Here is a 26,313-nt window from a genome sequence, read left to right as displayed (position 1 = left end):
ATACAAAACATCAGACTTCACAGCTTGAGATGTGGTAGACTGAGCAAAGCCATCAGGAAAATACTTCCGAGAGGATACTTAGAGCTTGGAGTTGTGCGGTGCTCTGCTCTACTGTCCTCTCTGGGTAGCAGCCAGAATGAAATTGGGCATAGAAGAAGACCTGAATGAGGGTGGCATCACTGGTCCTTGAGAGAATAGTAGAGGGAGACTCCAGTTTTAAAAGCCACCAGAAGATCCTTCTTTCAGGCTTAACCTAATTTTCTGATTAAAAGTTGTGAATTGAAGTTTGGGTCTCACAGGTCTCTGCTTTTGGTAATTGCATAAACGACTCTCTAAGGACCCTGTTGTATCACAGTATTAACGGATTTCAGAGGTGTTCCTGAGAGACCCATGAGATACTTCAGGGGAACAAAATTCCTTAAAAACACTTTATTTTTATACAAAACCAAAGCTCCTACATTTAAGAATGCCCAAGTCATGAAGTTTTATAAAAGGATAGGTTTCATGTTTAAAGCATAGCTTTGGCAGATTGTAGCTGAAACATAAAGCATATAGCATGGGGGGGACAGGACATGACATGACAAATACATTGCATTAGTAGGCAGACATAAATTAATTTTGGAGCTCTATGTACAGAAATAGATGCAAAATGCCTCCACTTACGACAGCAGTTAAGGGATCAAAACTTTGTAAAGGCATCAGTGGCCAGAGGACTGTTGTCCTGAATTGTTACCCATAATAAGTCTATGAACGATTAAAAGAAAAGTTGACTTACATTTATTGTCTGTTCAAGCATGAGCTTTTAAATTGGTAAACATTTCCCAGATGGACTTTTATTAATTGTCTGATTTTCAAGTCAGAGTGCTGTACCATTTCTTGTGTTAATTGTTTTGAGCAACAGCCTTTAGTTGCCTAACTACCATATTCTGAATATTTCTAGCAACTGCTTTTTCCCATGAGACCTCTGTAAGGAGGCAGAGAGGCCATGAAAATAAGTTAATAAGAGGTCAGATAAACCTTTCAGCACTTTATGAAAGCCTGACAAATCTTTTGGCCCATGGAAAGCTTGCTATTGAGATAGTGATGTTAAACTGCAGGCAAAGACAACAAAAATAGAAGGCTTTATTTATTTATTTGTTTGTTTGTTTATTTATTTATTTATTACAATGGATCCAATGGGTGTCATACTCCTATGTGCTAAGATTTTTATTTCTACATAGATTAATTTTTTAAACCTGTAACATCACTAAGGAACTGCATATTATGTTAGAATAACTTTATAAGGGAGACAAAAATAATTTTGCTCAAGTTAGGAAATGCCAGCATAAAAATGCCACTACAATCTCTACTTGGTCTTTCTCCCTTTTGCAGAAAAAATGCCACATTTAATTACATGCCTGTGTGCTGCTTTTTTTTTTTTTTTTACCAGGTATTTGCCTTTTTCAATATCTGGACTGAAATTATGTTTGAGCCTATAATAGGCTGTGCAGACAAGATAGCAGTTTTCCCTTGGAGATGTTGTTACACTTTTACTCAAAGTTTACAAGTGCAATGAGGTACCATCTCTCTCCAAGGAGGAGATGGTAGAAGGAAAAAGAGTTTCAGATTAGCCTGTTTCAGTTGCATTGCTCTGTCTGGGTGTCTCTGTGTTCCTGCTGCAGCTCATCACTGATGGTGTTCTTCAGTTTCCAGATTCCCCACTTGGAAAGCAAAAGTAATTGTTGTAGTAAGAGCAATCCCATGCTTCATGGGCATGAGGCAGGATTATTTGTACAAACAAATTTACCCCACTGGATTTTGCTGTTTGGATACTGTTCTGCCAACAGAGCAGTTGTATAACATAAAACTGTGTATATGTGTATAACAAAACTGTATGTATAGAGTATAACATACTCGGAATGTTGATACACTACTGTTGGAAAAAAAAAAAAAAATAAGGTTTTAAGAAAAAACAACAACAACAACAACAACAATAAAACATGATAACCTCGATCATTTTCAGCTCCTTTTTTCCCATGCTAGCTTTGTTTGCCAAAGCTATATTTTCACTTGCAAAAGAGCTGAAGTGTGTTAAGAATTCACTATCCCCCAGTGTGTTACAGACCTACCTGCTGAAGAGCAGCCACAGAGTGGGTGAGCATCCCTAAATTGTTGCAACATAAAAGAATATGAATTTGCTCAAACTCCCTGCTGCAAATGTCTGGCTTAACCTCTGGAAGCCTTTTTCACTTTAAAGTTTTAACCTGCATGGAAGAATTACCATAATTCGTGCAAAGCTGTTCTCTGAGCTGTTCTCTGGCCCAGCCCAGCAGGTAATGCATGCTGTGTGGGTGGTTGTGTGCCCAAATGGCTGCTCCAGGATCTCTAAGTGAGCCCAGGTCTCCACAAATTTGAACCTGGGACAAATCAAGGATCAATAGGAGATTTTTCTTCAGTCTATCCTAAAGGAAGATTGTATCCTCTAATTCCAAACTTGTCTTGTGAAATTTCAGATCCATGGATTAAATGTATATTTTTCTTATTCAGCTGTTTTTTTGCAGCCAGACCTCCTGCACTAGCTACAAGTAATTCACAGCACTCTAAGAGAAAGAGAGAAAAGACAGAGAGAAAGAAAGAAAAGAGAGAGGGAGAAAGAAAAGAGAGAGAGAGAGAGTTAGGCAGTTTCTTTAAATTGTTCTTGGGAATGTGCTGCCACAATGAACAACAATTTTTTTATCATGGAAAACATCAAATTCCAATAGCTCAGAATGTTCTGATTTCTACTTGATTTGTTTTCCTTTGAAGAGAGGAGAGGTTTTAGAATAAACACTTCTATCAGTGAGAGGAAACTCTGATCATAAACCTATTCAGCAGAAATGAAGAACAAAGACTGCAAGAACAATTTATTCTAATGAGCTCATGTGTAAGGATTTAGTGGGTTTCTGGTTCCTTTCCTGTTAACAGTAGCAGTCACACAGTACAGCAATAACTGTCGTGAACCAATCTAGTTAGAGTGCTGTATAGGTGTGAGATAGAACAAAAAAATGCAAGGAATTTAAATAAGTGCAAATATCCATGCATGTGCTGATCAATACGTGACATTTGATGAGTATCTGCTACTTCAATAAAGAGTAAATCAAGTACTGGGTATTAGATAATGGGGCTAGACTGCTTCTCGGTTATTTCATCTAAAATGGATACAGCTGCTGCAAGATAGTTCTTACTGTGGAAACTGCGGTGCAATGCATTTATTTTTATATGATGCATCTCACAGAAGCTGCACAAGCACAGGAAATAAAGTTTCTACAATACCATATCTCCTCCTTTCTTCTCCTTTGCTCTTCTTGGCTGCAAGCAGTGCCAGCTACTTTTTCCATATTTAAGTGTTACTTCTGAATTGTGTCTGCCGAACTAGGTAAATTTGAACAAGTTTTCCAGTATGCTATCAGAACAATTTTCCAGCATTGCCTAGAGGATATATTAAGAACAAAAATTCAAACACAATTCCAATTTACTTTTAAAGCAGACGAACTTTTCACACGTGTGAGTTTTATTGATTAGTAGTTGTAAAACAATGGAGTTTTCTGGGAATCAGTTCTACTTTCTTATCTATATAGCTTAAGCAAATATAATGCTTTTGTTTGTTTGTTTCCTAGAGAGAGAAATATCTGATTAACTTTATTGTGTTTTAAAGGTTTTATTTATTCTCTTACGCTAGATGTAATATTGTACAACATACTGTTTAATAATTCTTTTAGATAATTCATACTAGTGATGAAATAGTTTGTCAGTAATTCTAAGTGTTTTGCTCTATGAATTCATATCAGTCTAATGCAGTAAAATGGGATTGAAGAGGAGCAATGTTACAGTATGTACTGGAGTTCTTCAAAAAGGAAATTCACTGCATTGTTGCTAGAAATGCCATGCGGTGGTATGGTACTTTATGCACTGGTTTGGTATTATATTTAAAGTAGAACTTTCTTTTCCAGCATTGCAATAAATTATTTCCAACCACCCTGATAAGAGTAGGAAATAGATTAGCCTGTCTTCTAGGTCTAAATCTCATTTTCCCGTACTACACAGTTTATTAATTGGGATCACAGGCAATTGTTGAAAATGATGGTACAGAACTGACATTTTTGATAATTTACAACAATTCTGATCACCTGAATCAATCTGAATTTTAGAAGCAGAATGGGAAATAATGTCTAAGTAGGTTAGATCAGAAAGCAATTACAAGATTTGCTTTGTTGCATTTATTGAGGAAGCCAAGTGAGAGCAGCAGTAGCACTTCAGCTCAGTTAGGTGGTAAAAAAAAATTAGAGGTGAATATATTTACCAGCAGCTGTGCATGATGATGGAGCTGAGTGATAAAAGCCAGGTTTGAATGATAGGTATTTTTTAGCAAACAAGCTTCCTGGTTGTTCCTGAGGTATGTCTTTTTCCTCTGTAGTTCACTTCATCCTGGTCCACATTGAGCAGTGAAATGAAAAGTGCTGGATTTTATCCCAGTGTCCAGCTGAGTGTCGCCCTTACTTTTCTCTTTAGCTTAGTGGTAAATTTCTCTTCTTTGGAGGGGATTTTCAATTCTTGAGGTGTTTTCTCTCACACTCCAGATGCTTATTAAACATTTCTAATGAAATGTCATGGTGGCCAATTGTTTCACTACTTCTCCTTTTAGGCCTGATCCAGTACAAACTCTGCCTACTCATGTAGCTTGAAACCAGTGACTATCCCCACCAAATTTAATGGAACCAGTCTAACTCTTGAGGCTCACCAGATCCACCTCCAGTTAAGAATTTTTCCAAAAGATTTTTTTTAATTATTATTTTATTTTCCCTGGGGGCTTCTGTTTACCTGGAGGACTGTAAGAAAGAATTTCCATAGCTTTGGTGAGCACAAGCTGGCAGGAGGATTTATAGGGAACTTGCCAGGGATGTCAGCAGTATGGTGCAGGTCAGCTGGAGGAGACTTCAAACTTCCACTTTGCAAAGCGACTTCAGACAGTAGCAGAACAGGGCTTCCAATTTGTAGTTGATGTGTTGCAACCTGTTTTATAGACAGTGGTGTTAATCACAGGCTGAACTCTGCAAACAGGCAACCACTGCCCTCTGTCTCCTTAGGACAAAAAAAAAGGGGGTGGGGAGATTAATTAATTACCAACAACACATCGTCACATTCTACAAAATCACAGTTCCAGAATATTGTGCTCAGTGGGACCTGCCATTTCAAAATTAAAAGCTAAACCATTTACTAAAAAGCTGTCATCATGCTTGTTTAGTTGCCTAATTGCTTCATCTTTAATATGTACTCATACTGTTACAAGCCACTTTTGCCAAACTAAATTAGAAAACATATATTACAAAGAGCAGGTGACTTACAAAGAGCATCATTCTAATTATTCTCTCTCATTTTTCCAGTAACAAACACTGTAATTGTTATGGGCTTAGGTTTCCTGCAGAGCAGCCTAGAGGCAAACCTTGTGCACTAATACTTGAGCATAACCTTCTCTCTGCCCAGTCTCATTATTATGCAAAAAGGTGCTGAGAATAACAAAACTTGTATTTGTTTCCTTGAAACATCATCTATCAGGTTGTGTCCTTGGAGACCCAGGAAAAAATGCAAACACGCTAAAAATAAAAGGAACAGTTGTGTCACATTCAGCCTTTATCATCTTAATATTGAAAGCTTTGAGAGTTCAAACTATTTAAGAACCTATACATGTTGAGGGAGTAGAGTTTATTGGCTGACTGTCATAGAGATAACTGAATTTAATTTTATTTTCATTCTTGGAACTAATTGCAGGCATATCTAGACCTTTGGATAAGTGCCCTTCTTGTTATGAAATAAATACAAATAAATAAATGATAATGTACATGTATAACTGACCTAAAGACAGCACTTTAATTCCACCTCAGGCCACAGAACTACATGATGGTCTAGCTAAAATGCTAACTAATTGTTAGCTGAGATTTTTCTTGTCTGTTATAGGAATCTTAGACTATTCTTGAATTTGCAGGAAAAAAGTTTTTGACCAGTGACAATATAGTATAATGTAATTTATTAAATGCACGTGAACTTTCTGTCACTTAATTTTATCATCTTATTTCATGAAGTCCTTCACTTAGTCACATTCAGTCTTCTTTAGACTTTATGAATAACATACAATTAAGAAGCACTGATCACAACCATTTCCCGTACTGTTCAAAGAGTAACTGAATTAAGTTTTTTCATATTTCTGATGCACAATAAATTTCAGATGTTTGTTTAACAATGAACCAAAAATCAGCATAACAGATTTACTTATTTGTTATAGATTTATATAGATTACTGGTTTTGAGGGTTTTGCTTGACACAACAAAAAATATACAAAAAATAATGTAGGGCGTAAGCATTTGTGCTGGACAACTCTCTGTGTTTGAGTTTGAGTTCAAGGGAAACCGTTGAAGCAGTTACCACCAAAGTTGTCCTCTGCTAGAAAACAAGAGTGAATGGAGATAAGGACGGGGAAATATAAATTGCCTGAGTGGAGAATCTCTTCTTTTTGCCTGGCTAAATGCATTTCATAGAGCACCGGCCATATTTTTAATCAGCACCAGCACAGCTAGCATTGTCATCTTCCTGCCCATGCATGACAAATCTGTGTATCTTATCATAAACTCTTTTTTTCCTAAAACAACGCTCTCCTTCCAGTTTGCTACATCTCTCGTCTCCTCACAATAGTAGTTGCATGTGCCTTTGTCATCCGTGTAGCATGATATGCAGAGACCTCTCTAAATAAAATTGAAATCATCACAGTTCTTGCTTAAAACACTGTTCATCTGGAGTATTTTAGTCTACGTCTAGTGTATTTTAAAACATTCTTATAGATCTCTTCATATTCTCTCAAGCTTTCATTGAGTTCTGTGATCTTTAAATTATGACTTTTTAACTCCTGTATGATGTAATTTTAAGATCTTCGATTTATAAAAGCTTTGATTTATTTTTTTAAAGGGAAAAAGAGACATAATCGGGTGCTTTATAAAAGATGACAGCTTCATCTCAGGTTGAGTAGGCTGACCAAACTTTAAGCTTCCATGCCAAGTAAACAATGTGTCTTTCTCTCCACATTCATGGATGCTTTTCTGTATTGTTATTTTTGCAACATTTTGATAGTTTTGTGCACAGAAAGCAAATAGTGAGGAAATAAGTTCTTTTTAAATGTTGATTAAAAAAAAAAAAAAAAAAAAAAAAAGTATAATTATTTTGGAAGAAAATTATTCTGATGGAAAACTGATTCTAAAATCGTTTTCCTGTAATTAGTTTTAAAGTAATAGATTCTTTAATTCGTATTATTCTCTGCTTTGCCTCTCAGACGTTCCTTTTGAAGATATTTGGAGGACTTTGAGAGGTTATAGGACAGCTGGTTCTCTTCCTTTTTCTTCCCCTTTGTTTTCTTTCTGTTGTTTTGTAGCTGAAAGTAAAAGGGAAGCTCAGACAAGCTTGGAAAAATAAAACTCTTTAAGGTGGTGTGATTTCTTTTTCTAAAAAATACAGAAAACAGACAAAGATGACATATTTTGAAGACATTGTGACTATTGTTTGAAACTCTGTATATATATATATTTACATATATTTTTATATTTATATACTTTTAATCACTAGGTATATTCAGTGTTTTCTTGAGATTTTTTTTTTCTGCAGCAACAGTTCAGCTAATTATGATAGATCAACATGTCACATTATGTGCAGATTGTAATTCAGAGAGGTGCTAAAATTCTGAAGATTATGTCAGATGAGGAATCCAAATACATCTGTGCGTGAATTTATCTTGCCAATAATTCAATGAGTAAAAAGGGAGGAGTTACCTATTTCCATATCTGTCATGTATTCAGTGAAGTTAAGGAAAAGTTTTTGAGGGGTTAGACTGCAAGGAAAAAGGACATAACTCTACCACTTTTGTCTTGGTAAATAATGCAGCTCTCATATTAAATTATGTGTAATCAGATAAAACAGGTAGGCTCACTTAGGGAGCTTCTTGGTGATACCTAATTATTACTGGCATGTACCTCTGTGTGTGCACACAGACAGCAAGGGTTTATCATGACCCTTTTACTCAAAAGTGATGGCAGTCATGCAGATCAATACAAATGTGTTTCAGCTATTCCATTATCCCAGCATCACAAAGGCCAGGCATTCTATACAGTACAGAAATATTTGAGATGTGGTTTGGAGGTTAATTATAATTAAATGCTTTGTGAAACAAGTAGTTAATTATAATTGTGATCTTTCCTGTAAAGCTTAGCACCTTTGTTAGTGTTTCTAACTCTACAAGTTATATAAGTAAATTAATAAATAACACTGAAGAATCTGAATAAATAAAAGAACTAATTTATGCTGAAGAGCGTGTAGCTGTTCAAATCCAGCTGCTCAGGCCCACACATATGCAAAGGTGTTGGTATCTACTGGGTCTTGTGTTATCTTCCTTTAATGGGTACAAAATTTACAACAGTTTTAATTATAGCAAAAATCTAGGTATGCTTTGGTCTCACTACAATATATGATGCCTCTTGCCCAGCCATTACTGAGGGGTTTCTAGAGAAAGCCAGGGATAACAGCTTTGGGAGGGACTAGAGACTGAGGCAGAACTAGAGACGTTGAGGCATCTGGTGGCTGATTCTACAAAATACACCAGGAAGAACTGGGGTTTCTGCACTGGGAAATTGTAGGGATATGTGGGTTAAATCCCTAGGTATCAGGCCAAGTCCATTCTGATACTGAATGAACCAACTTGTTTTCTGCGGTTTGGCTGCAGAGACATTTGGACTATGAATGTGAGCCTTATGATGACGGATTCACAGTCAAAGTAAAGATGAAGTGATCAAAGGTGCTTGATAAATTGATGCATTCATTTATCATACAGTTCTCTAGTTTATCACACGGGTAAACAGCAAACTGTGAGTGATGGCAAAGATTTTATTAACAATTATCTCTGGTAAATAAACTTTTTAGGAAGACACATTATTTGAAAACACCTCCATCAAATGGGAATAAGCAAAGCTTCCATTTCTGGTGCACAAAGTCTCCTTCCCTGAGCAATCTCTGTTCCATGATGTACACCAAGATCTCAGAGGTAGATCTGATTTCCTTTTGCCACTGAACATGAAGGATAAGACAAGGCAAAGGTTTATTCAGCTACAGTAGCATTCAATGCAAACACAGCTTGAAGTGTAATGGCAGAGTAGTAGGTGGGTAGATGTGCACTAATATTGACCTTCTTTCTTTACCACAGGATTATTTTGGGACTGTGTGGACCAAATATGCACTTCATGCAGGTAAAAGAATCACTTGAGACTACTTCAGACCTTCAGACTATATTTTGATAGTCCCAGGGAGAGGCTTTGTTATTGAACCTTATGATGTTGAGTGGTACCCCACCTTATCTATATACTAGACTTGGCTTATGATGGGAACTGTGATTCATGATGGGAATTGCCAGCACAACCTGGGGAAAAAGAAAAAAAAAAAAAAAAAAAGTGATTTTAAAGTTGTTTTGTATTGTTGAAGCAGTATAAAATGGCTTATTATATGAAGGCTGAGATCTAGTCCCTCGTATCATGATAATTCAAGATCTATAATTCTTAATGCTGTTTATGTTAAGGAGAGTTTTTAGTCCTTCCTTCCAAAGTTCATTATTTTTGTTGTTTTGGTTTTAATGGCAAGATAGGATTAACTATGCATGTCAATTTTTTAACATCAGTAGAGCAGATCTAATTTTACCTAAGCAGTTGAGGGTCTGACAGATCTGGTGACCTTTTATTACAACGTCATTTACAAGTATGATTAAATTATTCACCATGGCTGAACTGATACCCAGATTAGATATATTTTTCTCATGAGGCATTACAAAATATACTACTTTACCCTTCGCTGCTCACTCTCTGCCCAGCGTTTTTGAAAGAAGATTTCACATTTCATTGTTCACTTCAGCTAAGGTGACCCTGGTCTGGGTAATTTATTCCAAGTCAGTTTAGAAAACTAATTTCTCTGGGAAATGCATATGTTTGTGCTCCATGCTGGGGATTTAGGGTGCGATCCTACAATCCCTTTGCTCTTGACTTCCTGCTGAGTTTGTTTATCTGTATGAAGAAAATGTGTGATGTTGCTAATATAAGAATCCAGACAGTGCAAGCAGGCAAAGGAGATGGGCTGCAGCTTTGTCAGAAGCAGACAGAATAGCATTTAGGAGTTGTTATCAGTTGTGGACTCATACAACTGTGTTTGAAATATAGCTACAATGTCACTCTGATTGTTAAACTGTTTTAGCTTTTCCACAGTCTTGGATAGAAAGGAGTCAAAACTTTGGGGAAAACTCTTAGCACCCTTCAGCTGTGTTACATTAGAGTAATAGTGCCAAGTTCTTCTGAGTTTGCTGACTTCCCCAAGCTGATGAATGTGCGCTTGTCATAGGATGTGGCAGGGGCTCCAGATGACACACTTTTTCCATTTGGTGCAGCTCAGATGTCAACCGTACCTCTGCCAGTGAACAGAGTAAAAGATATTATTGCAATTTGGGTCAGTTCCCCTAGATTTTGCTAGAATATACACAGATAAATCTGGGAGCTTACTTGACCCTGATAGTTAAAATCCTAAAGTGATCCCCCTGCAATTTGATTGCACTCTGCTCTGTATAGTACTGCCAAGAGATCAAAGCATTAATTGTCCTCAGTGTTCCCATAGATAACCCCTTTATCCCTAACTTGCACTGTGAGACTTTATTTAAGGTGTGTGTTTTTTCCATGCATACTCTCAAAATACATTTCTCTCTCACACTGGTACCTTTCTGCACACATTGTATTTCTAAATGCCTTTATGAAAACCAGAGTCGCAACTTGCTGCTACTGCAGAGGTGTCAGTCCTAAAGATTTATTTATTTTTATTTTTTTCCTGGTGTGTTATTTTCCCCCTATACTCTTATGTGAGAAAACTGCTCTGTACTCCATTTACATCCATTAATTTGAGAAATAAAAATGAAGAATAGTACAGACCCTTCCTTCTGCAATGATTATAGTTTCTAGACACCTTCAAATTTTTCAAGGCTCTGAGTAAAATTGCTACAAATTTAGGCTTTTCATTGGTATTTAAAACCTAGTTCTTATTTTATAACAAAAATAAAGCTACAAATTATTCCCATTAATGTTATATGTAGAATCATATTTAAAATATCATAGAATATTTTGTATGGAGAAGAGGAGGCTCAGGAGAGATGTTATTGCTCTCTACAACTACCTGAAAGGAAGGTGTGGGGAGCTGGGGGTCAGCCTCTTCTCACAGGTAACTAGTGATAGAACTAGCAGGAATGGTCTCAAGTTGTGTCAGGAGAGATTTAGGCTGGAAATGAGGAGACATTTATTTTCAGAAAGAGCAGTCATGCATTGGAACTGGTTGCCCAGGGAGATGGTGGAGTCACCATCCCTGGGGGTGTTTAAGGAAAGTTTGGACATGGTGCATAGGGACATGGTTTAGTGGGTAATTATGGTGGTAGGGGGATGGTTGGACCAGATGATTTTGAAGGTCTTTTCCAGCCTTAATGATTCTATGACTCTGTATTGAAAGACATGTTCAAATTATGTTTTAATCATATTAAAATCATATATAATTTTATTCTGACTTCTAATGACATTTTATATGTCAAAATATATGCAAAGATTTTGCTCATACAAGTTCATTTTTTTATTATTATTTCTTTAATCTTTCTCAAAGGTAAATGTTACTTTGTTGTTATTTTTTTGTTTGTTTTGTTTTGTTTTGTTTTGTTTTTCCTGGGCCCTATTCCTTCCCAAAACAATTTTTAGAGCACATATATTAGACAATTGGTGAAAACATGGAAAATCAAGGATATGTTTTATAGTAAAATCCTTTGTGGCTTGATTGTTATTGTTGTCATGAACATGCAGATCAAAGATGGAAGCTTTATTGCCAGAAAACATTTATTTAGGTTGCCACCTGTGCAGCGTATGCATAGTGACTATGCAGTATGCAGTGACCTAGCAGAGCTTATAGGGAAAAAAAAAATCACTTTCAAACACATCACTCAATGGGAGGAAAAACATTATGACTTATTCTGTGCTAGGAGTTCCAGGTTTACAAAAATAGGTAATTCCTAAAGAACTGAAGAAAATGAGTGTTATTAAAATCTACAAAATACCTTAGAAAGTCTGCCTTCCAACATCTGTGCTAATGTTACGATTAAGAATGTCTGCTGTGTTTCTATTCATTACCTATATTTTAAGTATTTAAAGCTACCAATTACTATAGAAAAAATATATAAGTGGTTTTGGTTGTTTGTTTTTCTGTTTGTGTTGTTGTTGTTTTGTTTTGTTTTGTTTTTCTTGTTTATTTGTTTTGTTTTGTTGTTTCTGTTGTGTTTGTATTTTGTTTTGTTTTATTAGCTTTAGAGTTTCAACCAAGACTCTTTCTTACAATAATTTTTCTCCCTCTTTCATCTTCTAATTAAAGAGGTGCCATCAGGAAATTTGGACTAATCTAATCTAAAATATTATTGCTGCTGTACACCAGAATATAGTGTGCTTGGTACAGACCCAATAATCTGAAGAGAATTCTGCCACTGTAAAACAAGCATGACAAGGATGAGAAAATCAGGGTGCAGTCTGAGATAAATTCCAGAAAGAAAAGAAATGGTTGAACAAAGACATCTGAAATCTCTGCAGAGAATTCAAAGCAACAGCTAGTTTGGAGATTAACGTCAGTTCTATGTACAGGCCAGCAAGATCAGTCTTGTCTTCTTTAGTAAAAAATGTCTGGCTGAGCAACCTACAGAGCTCTACTCCAAATAGTTTCTGAGACTGGCCTTTTCTTAGCAAGAGTCATCTGAAATAACAGAAGGTAGAAATTTTTGAAAGAGAACAGGGGATTTATCCTCGTTTGCTAGGTAATTGTGCCAAAATCCAACCTGGTGGTCTAATAAATTGTCCTTCATTTATATAATGCCCTTTCTAGAGTAAGGTGTTTATTGGTTTGGTCTCTAATTAGAGGAGTTTGACCTAACTCCTGCAAGACCAGCTCAGTTTCTCAGCTTAATAAGAGTGTTTTTTTTTCCTGATCCATAACCAAACTGTAAGCTGAGGTTTTTCTTTTTTAAAGAGTTCAGCAGTCTTTAATTTCTCTCCCTATTCACCATTTCTAGAGCCTGGGTTACTGGGTGCCCAGATATGGGAATATGCAGTTGATTAACTACATTTGATTGGTCTTAAAAGATTCAAGGTATTAGGATTTTTCATACCTATACTTTTTAATTTAGTTGTACCAATTAATTTTTATTACATTTGCCTCCTGGAGACAACTCTCCTTTTCACCCTACAGGAATAACTACTTTCTGAATAACAAGGGCTTGTTTCTGCTCTCACTGAAATCAATTGTAATGTGCTGACCTTCCAAAATCTAAGCATCAGTGTAATAAATCTGAAATCAAGTCTCCCTATAGGAAGAGGTCCTTTCTGATTTATTTTCCAGCTTGTACTGGTACATCTGGAATGCCTAGGTGACAGTATATTTCACATGCCCAATTCTGTTCAGACACATAGCAGCAGATGAAATTGGCTTGGTTTCATGTAACAGAAAGTGATGGTATGAAAAGATAAGACCATTTCTTGGATAAATTGGAAATGGAGCAGAGGAGACATAGGAATCTGTGACTCACCTACTAGGAACACACATTCATATCTCATATCCAAAAAAAATATCTTGATAGAGTTCCCTAAGCAACAATTTCTAGTCTTATGCCAGATCATTTTTTTTAGTAATATCTCTTTATGGCTCAAATGATTAAAAGCACATAAAGACCAGAGATGTGGTGTTTCCTAATTTACCAGTTTTCCTTCTTTTACAGAAAGGAGATGACACTGAGAATGGCAGCACTGGGTCTCTCATTTCCTCTACATTTCATGTCACTGAGCCTATCCTGCTGGAAATCATCCATACCACATAGTTTTATTCTGAGTCTAACTCCATGGGCTGCTTTAACACTAATAATAATTCTAAGAAGGGAAAGTAACTTCAGGATAACATGCTCCATGCGTAGCAGTCACATCCACTTGTAACAATGCAGATTTTCAATGCTGTGTAGTCAGTGGCAAAATTCACTAAAATATAGTATTGAATTACATTTACAATATCCACAACTTAAAATAAAAATAAAAATAAAAATAAAAATAAAAATAAAAATAAAAATAAAAATAAAAATAAAAAAAAGAGAGAGATGTTTTGCATGAAGGTGGTTTGAATCTTGTAAGAAATCTTTTTCCCAGATTTCTTGCCTCTAAGAAGGCCATACTGATAGCATTTCTTGGGCCTGGCCAAAGACTTTCAAACATCGAGTTGTGAGCAGCCTCCTCCCAGCTGTCTCCTGTGGTAATTAGTCTTCCATCACAGCACTAGAGCTATCTTTACATTGTTTTATAAGCCCTGTTTCTTTTGACACTATCTAAGTTTGTGTCAATGTTTTTTTTTTTTTTTTAATTGCCTAGTGTAATTCCTTGGGATCTCATGTAATTTGTCATTTCATCCCCTTTTCTTTCCTTATGAGACTCACCACCCTTTTATTCATTTATCTGGATACATTGCAGAGAATCTCAGGCATCTCAATGTGCTACTGCTTCTCCCTTCTAAGCAAAGGACCTTCTAAGCAGGTCCCGAGGAAGTTAGTGAATATTAGAGCACACATCTTTGGAGATTTAGCTCATTGAAATGCATAAAGGTGGCCCACTGCATATTATTAGTACATCAGCTCCCAACCAGCTAAAACAAAAGTTACTAGTAGCTGGTTTTAGGGAGCAAACTGTGTTGGAAAGGGATCAGAGAGTTTTGAGTGAGAGCACAGGGTACAGGTGGGTAATCACAGATAGATGAACATGTGGATAGAGAAAGAGAGGAAAATGCAGAATGTCCCTTGCAAACAACAACACCAAAAAAAAAAAAAAAAAAAAAAACACGAATACAAAAAAAAAAAAAAAAAAGAAATGCTCCATGACTCTTTCTGCACATTTCAAAACTAATTATTATAACGAGGTCATGAGCAAAATGTGAAGGTTAAGGTCATTCCTGATTATTCATTTCTAGGCTTAGCCATGCTTCTCATACTGACTTAACAATTTTGCCTTTAGGCCCTGGAGAGCTAACCCATAGGTCCACCTTTACTAGCATGAACAGACAGTGAGTACCAACACTAATTTGGCTTCTGAATATGCTTGCAGATCCTTTATAACATTATATCAGAGGTGAATAACAATGCTACTTCCACACTGAGTTGAGAAAACAGCCTGAGGGCTCAAGAGCACCAACCACAAGTTAAGACTAATGTAAATCTTATCATAAAAAATGTAATACAAGATAAACCTGGTCTGGCCTTGGCTTATTTATGACTGCATTGCTTAGAATTTAAAAATTATATTCTGTGAAGTGGGAGCTGAATTTCCTCTCAAACCAGCTTCTTTACATATTGTGTTACCTAGTGGGGACTTCTTAAGCATCACTTTTATCAATGTATAAATTAAATATAATCTTTTTCTTTCAACTTGTGCATTCTTAGTCCTGAGAAGAATTTCTGAACTTGTGAAATCTTTTGGTTACTTTGAAAATCAAATATAATTTACAGGCAAAGAAAAGATCAACTGTAGTGAGTTCAGATTCTCATGTAAGAGGAGCAGAAACCAACTAATTTGTTGCTTGTATTGCCAGCTAGGAGCCGGTAGCCAGTGATGCCTATTCCCTGCCTCCCTTTATTCTAACATTTGGTGTGGCGGTGAATCTCTAGGTAGATTGATCAATTCAAGCTACTACATTTTAAGTGTTTGTACCATTCTTCACTCCATTTGTCATTAGCATTTCATCTGCTCTCATTGCTCTCATCGTGACTCCTTTCCAAGTAGAAAGAAAGATGTTTTTCCCCACTACTATTCCTGCCTTAGCTCGTTCAGGCCCTTTACCAAGCTGCATTATCCATTCCTTGCTCTCACGTGCTCTTGAAAGCATGGTGACCATTTGATCGTTGCTGGATACAGCTTTCTGGGGGCGGTCTGCCCAGCACAGAGTGCAGTGTTGCTACCTACTCTCATTTATATTCCTCAAACAGCTCACTGTATCTGAGAATCTTGTTTGCTTTCCTCCACTGAGCCTCTACAATGAGCAGACAGCTTTAGGGATTTTTCTGTAATCACTTATAAATCTCTTCCCTGGTCAGTATTCTATAGCACCTCCCCATTGAACAGACACTTCCAGTTCCTATTACTGCTTTATTGTTGGATTTGAACTCAGTATTTTACAGCAATGATCTGCAACAGATCTTTTGGCATTTCAGTTACTGAAAGGTAAAGGATTCATTGTATCCCGTTTTTTTTTTTTTTTTTTTTTTTTTTTTTTTTTTTTTTTCCCAGTGCAACTCTTCAAGTCCATTGGTAATGAATAAGATGGGTGACACCTGTCAGAAAAGAAAATTTATCACCAAAAAATAATATTGTTTTTGAGACGAGGGAAATATTTCTTCCTATGTCAAAAGCTCATTTAATCTTTTTTTTAAGATTAAATTCCTGATTATTCATTTCAGGAATGACCTTCTAATTCATGTCAACAGTTTTATTTAAGGGTCTTCCAAAGTTATTTGTGTGTCTGGCTTCCTTGGCTCCTCTATAGAAAATTGGCAGGAATTTATTCTAGAGGCTGGTATCCCTCTTGAGAGATGTCTCACTCTAAAACTGAAGTGCTATACCTCTGGTACCTCCTGTGCATGATGGCAACCATAAAAAATGGGTCTCAAAAGGTTTACCTTATGCATAGGAGCTAAAACTCAAACCTATTATTCACAAATACTTTCTTTTTAAAATTCATTTAGTATAAGCAAATGAACACACTCTGCCATACGTTTTCTGTATTCTGACCTGACTGGAGTGCCATTTGAAAAGCTCTTAAATCAATGTAGTTCTGATGCATTTATCTTATATGAAGAGATTAAAGTAAAATAAAACAACTATGTGTGAAAAAGCAAACTGCCTGGGTCAAGAGCACCTGTAGTAGCAAACCAGCAGTGGCAGACAGCTTTGTTGTGATTTTTTAGAAAGTACGGTACATCAATCACTCTCTTCAGCCAACAGTTGACAGAAAGGATTATGAATTCTTTGCTGATACCTTCCCATGTAAAAGAAGGCCTTTAAAACTGAAAAGGGAAATTGCCAAAGTGATAGTGAGGGTAATGAACCATGGGGACCAGATTGGAATGAGAACTGGGGAAGAAAATTCTGTTTGCTCTTCACAAGCAGCTGTGGCATGCTCTTTCTCGAGGGCAGAAGAAAGCATCAGATAAGAAAAGCAGCCCAGGATTCCCCCCATCAAAACAAACATCTGATGGTAATGAATGTCCCCATGTCCTGATCAAACATCACCCTTGCAAACTGCTCAGTCGTGGAAAAAATGAGTTTTTAATCCCAACTGAGAACATTTCGGTCTAATTCTAAGCGCACAGATACTTTAAGCATGGTAGCATATTTTTAGCTTTCTGAACAGTTTTTTGTTTGTTTGTTTGTTTGTTTTGTGAGAAATCTGTTTGCAAAACTTTTTCGTGCCATTTCAAAAGGCATTTTATTGTTTTATGGGTCCAAGAATTGACATTTTCCAGTGGTGAGATTTTCAGTATGCTTTTCGGTCAGTTCAGTGTACAATTCATTTACAGCTCACTCCACTGAAAGATGACCACTTAACAGAGTGACCCATCCAGCTCAGTACAGAACAACACAGAAAAAACATACTCTTTTCACTCAACTGTAATGAAAGATGATCCTTCATTTGCTTTTAACTTCTACACAGTAAGAGCAAGTCCAACTTGTTTTTGTATCTATATCTTTCAAGAATGGAGAGCATTTCATTTCTTCCTCCAGTGTAAGAGTGTTTATGACTCTATGGTGAGCTCTATTGAGTTCAAGATCCTGTTAGAACACCATTTTCTGGGTGATTTAGATGTGTAAGCTTCTCTTCAAAGCTTTCTTCTGGCACTATTGACAAGAAAAGGAGTCTGTGGTGTAGCTCATAATGCTGGTTTCTCATTCTCATGGATCCTTCTCGGGTTTTGCTTGTTTCTGGATAAGGGTTTTGTTTTTTACTTTGTGGTAATGCTGGCCTACTCATTGTGTTTTGTTAATTGTGTAGAATGAATTATGGGTAGTTTTGACTATAGCATGGTCTTGGGATATTTTTCTGATACTAATATGCCAAAATATTAGCAGTTACATTGAGAGTCTGTAAATAACAGAAACTTACTGGAAATGAAACAATTGTAAAGATAAGACAGTAGCAGATATCCACTTTTAAAGTAACCGAGGGACCAGTAGCTACTACTGCAGGATGATACTAGTTTCAGGCACACACAAAGTCAGTAGGATTTGTGCTAAGGCTAAGATCAAAAACCCCAGTGCTCCTGCCTAGGTGGCCGTGCTCCTGTTGGGGTTCCAAGGCTACACTTGGCAATGTGAAGCACCATTTCAAGTCTTCTCTTGGCAAGCTATGGAGCTAAACAATCCCACTCACAATCCCACAATCCTAGCCTGTCCCTACCATTTGCAACAACCAGTGTGAAGCTGCTCTCACACAGCATTACAGCTGCACATCTCCAGCCATGTCAGGGTTGTGACTTCTGGGGTTTTCATGTAAATCAGGTCTGCTGATTATAAGAGGGAAGTTATAAGAGCAAGAATATTTTTAATTGTTTTATATTACCTACTTGACGGACTCCTCTTAATTATAAGTAATCTTATTAAGCATAGTAATAATGAAGTTGCAAGTAAGCAACTTGTAACCTAAGGAAGTTGATATTTGCAAGATGAGAATTCATCTCTGAAAAATAAAAGAAAGAAAAAGAAGAAAAAGGAAAAGAAAAAAAGAATTAGTGAGAGAATCAGCTATATGTTTGCCAAATCACATCTTACTGTTCCTAAGGTGAAAATTCAATGTTAAGGGTTTAAATTTGTATTTTCTTCTTTTTCTATATCGGCATAGGATGGAAGGAAAAATTATGCAGAAGAATGCCAAGCAAAGGGCATAACAAGCTGCAGCATTGCTCATGTCACAGACTAGAAAAAAAAAAAAAAAAAGCCTTTTAGATTCTTTCTTCGAGTCTTTCTTTTTTCTTCTTTTGCCATTTTCTCTTTGTTTTGCATGATGATGCACTTAAGAATTCTCTTTATTTCTTTAGGTAAGTAAAAGATTAAATTCAGTTAAAAAATATAAGGCACCGTCTGTCACTACTATGGGAAGACAGAATCACAACATCTCCAGAGAAAAATGATCTGAAGTTGCAACGGCAGCTGAAAATACTGGTTTGTTTGTGTTAGTTTTCTTCCAGGATTTTCTGAGGTGACAGCCAAACATGGCAGAGCACTCCAAAGCTGCTAAGTAGTGACAAAACTAATATTTCTTATTTTAAAACATTGCCGTTTGTTTGATTAGGCTGTCTGTTTTTAAGATGAGTCATTTAGTTTTTGACTGGCTTCGAATGATGCTCTGTGCATTCTTATGGAGGCCATAAAAATGTTTGGGCTGGCTACAAGTGCCAGGTAGTCCCAGACACCCCTGCGGCACTGCTGTGTTCCAGTCAGCAGAGCCATCTCCCCAGCTCCTGCACTGAGAACGGGGACTCCTCAGTGCATGCAGTAGGAATGTACAGGTACTCTCATAGATGTTCTTTATATGCATTGTAAATCTGCTCTGCAGCTGGTAGAGAAAGAAAACTGCCTGCCTGCAGTTTTCTGAAAAACATAATTTTGGCCACAACTGTTTGCATTCAGATCTCAGGCTGAACGTGCTGGCCAAATTAAGTTTTAATGTGGTGCTTGAAACACATTGCGGAAAGACTCATTGCAATGTTTGGATCTTTTCTTTTTGCATCCATAAGACGATGTCTCAGCTTAGCTCTTCCCCTTTGTTATTAGTTGACATAAGAGAAAGAAAGCAGTTTACTTAAAAATCCTTCTCATTGCAGCCTAACGTAATTTTAAACATAACATTTTGTCTTTTGGCCTGTTCTGAGTGCTAAGGGAAGGACCGGTTCTGGCCTAGCCTTGTCTTTGGGTCATCATTGTGTGAGTATCTTTGTGTGTGTGAACGTCTATATTCAGACCAGGTAACTGCCCTGGTTGCTCAGTAATAGTGGGAGAAATACAAGGCAAAGGAGAAATCTTCCAAAGCTTCTGAATATGTAGCGGGAACAAATTTTTTTCTGTAGCTCCTCAGGTCCAGGAAAGTCAAGCAGCCCAACAGATAGTAATAGATCAACTGACACTTGTCACTCCAGTATATTTCCCAACAAATATTTTAAAATGAGACTGTAACCTCCAGAATTATAGTTTATGGTGGGATCTCAGCTTTATAAGTAACATCACCCAAAATTTCTTGTGATGAGTGACTTAAATAATGGAAGCAAGTGTACTTTTGCAGCAAGATGTTTTAATGCTCAGTACCTCTCTATCCATAAGGGAAAGGTAAGTGCGGCTCAGGTCACTAGATAGAGCTAATTTTCAGGTAGTCAAGTAGGCACTAATGAAAGAGAAGACAAGACTGAACATTTTTACCAATTTTAAAATATTTATGCACCCAGCATTTTCAGATATAAACTGCATGGAAAAACTAGTGCAAAGTAACCATGACAGCACACGCACTGAGCAGAAATGAGTATAAATAAACAGTAAGACTTACTTGCAAATACAGTTAGCTGTGTTGAACACACACAGTGGGAATTAAAGGTGAAAATGGGGCATAGAATTGCCAATCAACTTAGGTGTGTTATTGTGTGCCTCAAGTTTCTAAAGAGCTTCTCCTATTTTCTGCTAGGTTCATTTTAGAGACTTTTTTGACTTTTATGAGACTCCTTCTGTTAAGCAAATCGGCTTTGAAGTAATTTGCCAGTGAATACTCACTGCAAATTCTGCTTTTAGGAACTTGAGCAGATCTGTCTGGACAGATATGCTTCACCATGGATAATAAAATGAAGTTGGTTAACTTACACATCAGGGTAAATTCACTGTATCTTTGAAAACAAAAAGTGGAGCATTCTTACTATTATTTACGCCTACAGAGACCACAGAAACAATAATAACAAGAACAAAATTCTAAGACCATTTCTTTTTCTTCTGAAGTTACTTAATATAGTTGCAAATCTTTACTGCTCCTGAACAAAGCTGGTGTTTTATTTTGATTTCCAATTTGTCAGGTTTTAACAACATAATTGAATTAGCAAGAAGCATGAAATAGTGTTGAAATAGTATCTTTTATCTGCTTTCATATTCTTATTTCTATATTTATTTTTCTGTTAAGTATAATCCAGTAGGTTTCTAACATAAGTTTACACAGAAGGTTTTTTCCAGCCATGAACTGTTCACTTTGAAAGGGCCTAAGAGACGTCTCAAAAACAAATTATGTCATTTTACTGTAGATTGTTCTTTTTCTTGGTGCTGCAGTTCATCAGGTAACCTCTCAAGACTCCAACATATCCATGATACAATGCAAAGTGTCAGCCACACTAAGCTTCCTTTTCTAATGCTTTTTCAGTGGGTCCAGAGACAATCAAGAAAGCTGAAATTACTTCACTCTGACAGTTGTAAAAGGTCACCTAGTTAAATTAATTCATGTTATTTCCAGTACATCATAATATATGGGAACAAAATTAGCAGACGTTTCAAACTCAACAAGAACAAACCACTCCAAACCATGAGATTTGTGAAGAAAACGACTATGGGGAGGTCAGCATTGTCACTGCTGCTCAGAGGAACAGGAGGCTGAACATTCGCTGGCCAGGGAATATGTTATTTATTGTGACAAACCTTCAGGGTCTTCAGAGCCCTGTGAAATTAGCTTACATCTGATCCATTATAAACTGAGCTTTTTCTGACAAAAGCTTCTTTAACTGAGAGCTTAACTCTTTCCACAGTCCAGTGGGGAAAGGAGATAAACATCTTCAGGTATCTCTGATTAGTGAAGGCTTAGACACATTGGGCTGCTGTGGGTTGTTGTCTGCTTGTGCACCATTTTTACATTGCTGGTTGGTACAATAAGATCCCCTGGCATGGATGTGAAACTTGCAAACCTCTTAAAATGAGATATTTGTAGTATGGTGAGATTTTATAGGCTTTAGAAGCCAGAAGCATTTTATAAAAAGCTAACTAAACTTCTAAACCAGATTCAGATTGTTTGTTCTGGTCATTAGCATGCTTATACCAATTATCAGTTTAATTTAAAATTGATTTAAGGGAAAGGAATGCCAGAAAAAATAAGTTTTCTACTATTAATCAAAAGACTGGACAGAATCTAGACTTTGAAGCATTTGTCATTTTTCTCATAAATTGAAGTAGTGAGATGTCATCACACAAATATTAAAATAACCATGGAAAAGGAGGGTTAGTCATCTCCCCATGCAGGGCTGTATTTGGCTGGCTACTTCGTATGGCAGACTGGTAGGATGGTGTTACCATAATAGCAACGTGTCCTACAGACACTGTTCTGAGTATAAACTGCTTCACCTGCCATGCCAAATCCATATGCCCAATCTGACATGCAGTATCCAATGTGTGAAGTCTCTACAGACTAGAAAGCTAGGGAAATGATCTGTCCTCAATGTTTACTACAGTGAGGCATGTCTCCTCTTGTAAGTATGATCAGTTGTACATTAGAAGTTTAGCACAGGACATTGTACAATCTTATGACAGGACACTTTCCTGCCCACACTGCTTGCCTAACCCTGCATGCATGTAATGTGGCAAGAAGGGCATGAAGCTCCCAGCTTATACCTCAGCACCTGCAAAGCTCCATGATGGTTCATTACTACAAGTCCCAGTGGTATGACGACCATTGAACATGGTGTTTGTCAGCCTGCGTGCCCAAATTAAGAAATATCTCTGATAAATGGCATTGAGCTGATCCTCTGTGCAAAGTAGCAGTGCTTAGCAGCTGATAAAACATCCTGTTGTGGTGAAGGGGAACAAGACAGCAGAGGTGCTTGCTGGTTCCCCCTGAGACTTCTAGCTTCTGCCAGGAAAAGCACAATACCACCTGAGCTCAGCCTTAAAAGACACTGCTACAGGAATGCTAAACAAATCTTTTATACCTTGGTATTTCCCTATTAGAGTTTTATGTGAGTCTGTTGGGAGCAAGTGAGATTGCATTCAAATTTCATTGGCACTCCTTACTGATTTCTGCCCTAAAGGGATTCATAGCACAGGGATTAAGGACTTCCTAAATCACCTAATCCAAGCAGTTGGTATGATAGAAATGCACTCATAAACCTCAAAGTATTAACTATAAAGCTTGTGGATTTCTGTTTGGTATTGTACCTGACATGTTCCTAGTGTTCAACCAGGGATCGTTCTCCTGATAGTGTTGAAGGTTCCTAACTGCCCTCTGAAATTTATTCCTAGCCAATGTCTATGCTTTCAGCTTTTATTCTATTTGCTGGATGAAGTCTCATTTTCCTCTGGCTTAAAAGCACTTCTCCCTCCCTTATGTTTACTCCATGAAAAAATCTCAGAGAGCGTTTTCATACCCTCACAACCTGCTTGTAGCTTGGCTGAACTTTCCAAGGTCTTCTTCCTATGAGACACTCTTCATCCTCTGTCACAGCTCAGTTCTGCATCTACCCTCATCTGAAGTCACCTTTCCAGGGACCAGCCCAGTACCTGTCCAGACGAGGTTTCATCAGTGCTTGCTACCAGACTTGCTGCTTCCTGTATTGCTTCCTGCAGATGCCTGGGCTGGAGATTAATGGGATTTCTCACCTGGAGTGCAAGAAATACTTAGGATTTTGCTGCCACCTCAAATGTGGTAATGAATTGCAATACATTCATACCCATCTTCCATTCTGCTGTTGTTCCTACGCTGAAATGTGTCAGCACTATTTTGGGGGCAATACCTAGATTACCTTTGCTCTTGACCCCATCCTTCCTGCATAGCAGGCCTTTTTTATTCTTGTTCTCCTTTTATTTATATTGTTAAAAAAAGTCTTTTACCCCTTAATACCCTTTGGCAAATTCTAACTCAGCTTGACTTTTGAGCAGTTTTTCACGTACTTGCAGTATGCTTTTTTCAACCCGTTAGATTGGAATTCTTCTTTTCGTTTCCCCGCTGGTTCGGCTACAGATTCCAGGTTGATTTTGCACCTTTGAATTAAAGCAGTTAGCTCTGTATTGCATTTATATTCCTGAGTTTGTCACTTTAATTTGATCATATTAACTGGTTTCCTCCATTCTCAGATTGAGTTTGCCTTTGATTTTGATCTGTTCTTTTCTTCCCATTTAATTGACACTGGTGTTTTGACTGGTCTGATTTTCTACTACCATCTTTTTAATAGCAATCAAAAGCCACTGCAAAGTATTATTGTCTTCCATTATTACATATGACACTTGCTGAAGATTTTCTCTAAACATCCATGCAATTTCTGACCATGCTTTTTTTTCTCTCAAAATAATTAGTTTTAATATATATAATATATACATGTATAATAAATAATAAACAATGATGATTTTACACTATGCATATACAACTTTAACCTAGAAGACCCTCCAGGATCTCTAATCATGTTAAAGCAGGATTTTCTCTACCACCTTCCCCCCTGATTTTGTGCTGTGGTTTCCCCAGCATACTTAAAATTATATTTTTGTGATACTTCTCTCATGAGAAGAGTGAACCTGGGGAATCTTACTGGATTCTGGAGAAGTGGAAGAGATCCAGGAGGGGAGACAGAAGTTTTATTATCTATTCTACAACTTTCTACATTCAGATCTACTAGAAATGCAATGGATGGCAAGTTATACCATCTAAATCTACTAGTTTGTCCTTCCATCAGAGCAACATGTGGTAAACAAGTGGCTCTGATATTCTGTGGTCACTTTTCATTTGGGAAAGTAGAAGGTCACTTCTTCTTTTGAGGCAAAAGAATAAAAATAAAATGTTCCTGAATTCACAGTTCCACTTAAGGGAACCAGCTCACACCAGGTCTTTTCACACTTACCATAATTCTGATTTTATCAGATGTGCATTTAATTTCTTTAAGTAAATATCCAAAGGTCACAAAGCATTCTGGCTGGTGCTTATACATGATTTTAGAGATGTTTTCTTTTCAAATTAAGCTGACATCTTGATGGGTACCAGATGTCTGATATCATAATGGTGCATATGGGATCATTCATGTGCCAGACCAAATCATCAGATGTTCTAGGGGATATAGGGAAGAGACAAGGGAAATGAAATATTCAGTAATATCCTACCCCTTTCTTAATGCGCTAAAGTATATTATTTCAACCAGAGATTCAGCCAGACTGGCATTTTAAGAGAAAGATCAGTCATTCAAGATCACTAATTTCAGTTACTGCTTTTTTTTTTTTTTTTTTTTTTTTTTTTTTTTTTTGTGCAGGCAGTCACAATGACTAAAATGTCTAGAAAGATTTATAAATGTAAAACACAATAAGAGGTAAACTCTAAGCCATGCTACACAGGCAGTGAAATACATGACCCTTAAATCTGTCATTCATATAGGATGGCAGGATATTTTCTTGAAAATCCTGGCACACAGAAGTCCTGCCTTGTGCTAGGCACTTTGAAATCTGGGCTGACTTAAGGGATCCAAAAGGGGCTTATGAAAAGATAACACTGGGCCCCAAAGCTCTGCTGAAACAGGAAATGAAAGTGAATTCTTTACCATCAAATGAATTACAATCTGCCTGGAAATCTGGCATTTTGTTTATAATCATCTACCTGTCCTGGTTCAGACAGAAATGCCGCAGAGCAGATGAGCAAAAAAATGAATGGGCCAGTATGTGTGAAGGTTAGGCTCAACTGCCCCCACAGGGTCCAGCCATCACTCATGCTACATCATATGTACCTTACCTCTAGTTACTGTTTGCATGAGAAGAAAATCACTCACTGAAACAGACAGCTAATGAAATGGTCTTTAGAAAGGGCTGGAGGGAATTCCTTGAAGTAGTTCTGTGGCTGATAAGGATATTTTTATTGGTAGTACAACTGAAGGTCCTAACACTATTGAAACCTTAGTTTATATTGCGAGCAGATAAGTAATTTGTTTGCCTATCATAATCAGAAACTGGCTGCATGTGCACTGAAAAAAAAAAATGCTCAGATTTACTTGAGTGTATAGTATAAATTGATATCTATGCCTTACTTTACATTTTATACCCATCAGTTCGGTTTTACTGCAGTATTGTAGACGTTGTGAAAACATAACCAAGCACAGGCACTGATCAGAAGGAAATGTCTTCCTCACAATCTTTTATATTTTTTTATGCATGCAGG

The 26,313-nt window shown here is 37.0% G+C and overlaps 1 long non-coding RNA gene across 1 annotated transcript in view; it reads left to right on the top strand.

Annotated features, from left to right (window-relative positions):
- The window catches only part of LOC311445538, a 172,073-nt gene extending 148,077 nt beyond the window's left edge, over positions 1-23,996 (top strand). Inside the window, exons 3-4 of the long non-coding RNA XR_014698486.1 lie at positions 9,251-9,293; positions 23,629-23,996. This is a non-coding gene — a long non-coding RNA (uncharacterized lncRNA). The remainder of the gene's footprint in view (positions 1-9,250; positions 9,294-23,628) is intronic.
- Positions 23,997-26,313: the final 2,317 nt, after the last annotated feature.

The sequence above is a fragment of the Aythya ferina genome, assembly GCF_964211825.1.
Source record: "Aythya ferina genome assembly, chromosome: 16".
In the NCBI taxonomy this organism is placed as follows: domain Eukaryota; kingdom Metazoa; phylum Chordata; class Aves; order Anseriformes; family Anatidae; genus Aythya; species Aythya ferina.
This window is presented reverse-complemented; position numbering and strand designations above follow the sequence as displayed.